The sequence below is a fragment of the Paramormyrops kingsleyae genome, chromosome 15, assembly GCF_048594095.1.
Source record: "Paramormyrops kingsleyae isolate MSU_618 chromosome 15, PKINGS_0.4, whole genome shotgun sequence".
Classification (NCBI taxonomy): Eukaryota; Metazoa; Chordata; class Actinopteri; order Osteoglossiformes; family Mormyridae; genus Paramormyrops; species Paramormyrops kingsleyae.
In genome coordinates this window covers 18,271,659-18,274,799 of record NC_132811.1, presented here as the reverse complement: position 1 = coordinate 18,274,799, position 3,141 = coordinate 18,271,659, and positions in this window count along the sequence as shown.

Below are 3,141 nucleotides of genomic sequence, written 5' to 3'. Positions count from 1 at the left end.
TGCCTGGAGATGTTCTCTTTGAATGCGACATGAACTCAGTGACCGGATCAACGTGATTATAAAGGATCATGCATTATAAGCCCCATCCAGTCGGGTAGCTTGGCACAAAATCAGATTTGGGAAATCATTTTTTTCCCGTCTTTAGCTTAAGAGCAACATGGATTCCTTTCAACTCTTAAGTCCTGGGCTCGATTTCTCTAAATGTAATTAGACTTAAAGTAATAGCTTTTATAGCGCCTGGAGCAGGTAAATTTTACTGCAATATAAAACACTTTTTCCAATATTTGAATCAGCAATCTGAGTCCTGCAACAACTAGCATGTAACCTCTGGTTTTGACAAACTATACAGAAAGATTCATTTGCTGGTTGTAATTGCCCTAAAGCTATATGTGTTGAAAATTGCAGCCTAACGAAGGTAATTGAATAAAACAACACATTTTGGGATGTGTCAGAAGAATCATGTCAGGAATAACATGAAAAGACCTAGAACACCTAGAACACAGAAGCAGCCAAAATCCATTAGAAATGAAACCATACACCAATGTCTGTTTGCCTATGCAGAAATGTGTTTCACTGTGTCAGTGTGGCAGCCTCCCTGGTGAGGCTTGAAGTGGGTTTTGTACCATGGACTGAAAAGCTGTATACAACCTATTGAAGAAGGTAAATCTGAAATAATCACATTCTTAGCATATTTGGAAAGTTTATGTGAAAAAAGCAGGATGACAACTCAAGAGGGAAATAAAAATGAAAGGCACCATATTTCTACTGTAATTTTACATCTTTTTTTGAACTTGACACTCATGTACTACATTGTATTATTTGGCAAAGCGACAAACATACAATAATCATACTAATAATACATTATTTCTACAGCACTTTTGAATGTACTTTCAAGGAGTGGACTAGGCATTGAGTGCAGCTGGGCTGAGCTTGCGAATGCCCAGGTACGAGTGTGAGCAGTATGGGAGCCGGAGATACCCAACATCTTCCAAAAGCAGCAAGAACCTAATAAGACCACTATCCAATCAGGAAAAAGTCAACATTAAGAGCATTCAGGGAATATGTATTGATATCCGGCTATTAGAGGAATAACTAGAACAGATGGATTTTGAGGTTCTTTTTGAAGGTGGAGAGGGAGTCATGGTTTGGATGTGGTTTGGCAGCTCATTCCACCATCAGGAATCACAGTTATGGAGTCACGAACAGTGGTCTGTGGAAAATGTTCATGTCCAATACCCAAATTAAGCAGATTACAGTTTAGTGAGAAGTTTTGGGGTTTGGGGAACCTTAAGCATCAATTAAGAGTAATACTTTGGTGACATATTTCAGGTTTTAATTTGCACTGGAACAGGTGTGGGTTTGTGTGAGGAGTGTCTTTTTTGGGGTTTAATAAAGCATAAAAATGTTTCAAGGCTGTGGCTTAATAACTAGGCCATTATCTAAACAGGTCTTGTGCATTTGTTAAATAAGCCTCTGTAGGCGTATAATTGCATCAACCACTGGCAGGCACAAGGAATGCTAAGCTAATGCTAAGAGATTTAATCTGGATAAAAGACAGTTAAGCCATTGATTGGCTCCTCCTGTGGGTGAGGAATGTCGAATCACTGACTGGCTAGCCCTGAATCATCTTTAAATATGTTTCTCATCTTGCTGATCACAGCTGATTTTCCAGTGGAATCACCTTTGTGATAATTATGTTATGACCACACTATCAATTTTTGTTTTCCCGTTAAATGTCAGTTGAGATATGAGTAAAAATGCTTTAAACCACCGTGAATGTTTTTGGATGTATCGGTGAATGTTGGTGTAATAAAGCCTCATAGTGTTGGTATTACCATGGAACACTGCACCTATGGGAGTTTATGCATGGGTTGGTAAAGGTTCCATATGCTGGACTCCTCAAACAATGGCCCATTCATAATGTCCACATTCACAAACTCATAGACATTAGGGCATATACCCGCTAAATCCTTGAGGGATTAGGGCTGTCCTGCTGTTAAACATCAAGTGCTCTCTTGCAGTCATTTTGAGCCCTTTATACACAGCTTCCGTAAGCCCACGTTTCTGCAGACTTTGTCTAGGGGAATTTCCCACAGTTCATAGCGTTGTGGCATGAAACATGGGGTCTCCAGGGGAAGCCTGGAAACATAATTGGCAAACAAACCATAGCTTTTAATATTTGCATAATGATGCTGTTTTGACAAGAAAGAGTAGATACAAGAGCCTGGAACATGTCCAGATTTTGCAGTCAGTCCCTTAAGTGCTTTGGCCAAGAAGAAAGTACAAAATTTAAAATAAAAAGTCCCAAATCCATAATAGTAAGGAGCATGTTTTGGCATTGTCATGGTAACGTCACAATGTGCTATTTCATTCCTATTTATGCCATTTTGAGCCCTTTCAGCCTCTTCCACTCAGTCACTTAAAAGGTAGACGACACTTAAGTCTGTGAGGGTTCAGGGCTTAGGTCTTAGCGGGGACATTGGAATTAGGCCAAGGGTCCTGTCAATGTCGGATTGATCCCTGATTGCAGGAGATTGGGTTCACTAATGCCATGTGATGCCACAGACTGATTCCTATTGGTCAGTTAGAGTGGCTACAAAGCGACATAGTACCGGTTACTGTGTATGCAGAGTCATCTTCTGTGTTGAAACACGACGTCTGATATTCTCTAATGAAGTGCATTCCCAGGCATATTTGCTAAACAGCATATTCAGACTCGTTAGATGACGTGCAGTAAATTTAAGTATGCGTGGTCAGCTTGAAAAACATTCACAGACATCAAACATGTCCTGTGGATTGCAACAAGTAAAAAGCAAGAATAACATCCTAAATATGAACATAAATACTGATCGATATATTCAGTGTGAATATTGGTGAAGCTGTTTATACCCTACAAATCTCTTTTCTAGCAATCAGCTGAAGCCACTCCGATCTCTACGTGTGCCACTGTTATCAAATGATGTCACTACTGCTGTTGGGTTTTGGGAGCAGCTGCAGTGACTTTGGTCACTGGTGAATGATTATGACAGTGCCGCTTAGTGCTTTGACAAGCCTGGAAAGTGCATTGAACAAGACGTCACATTCCTTTGTGAGCGATGTGAATCTAAAATGGCTGTAAGATAAACTGAGGTATACAAATAT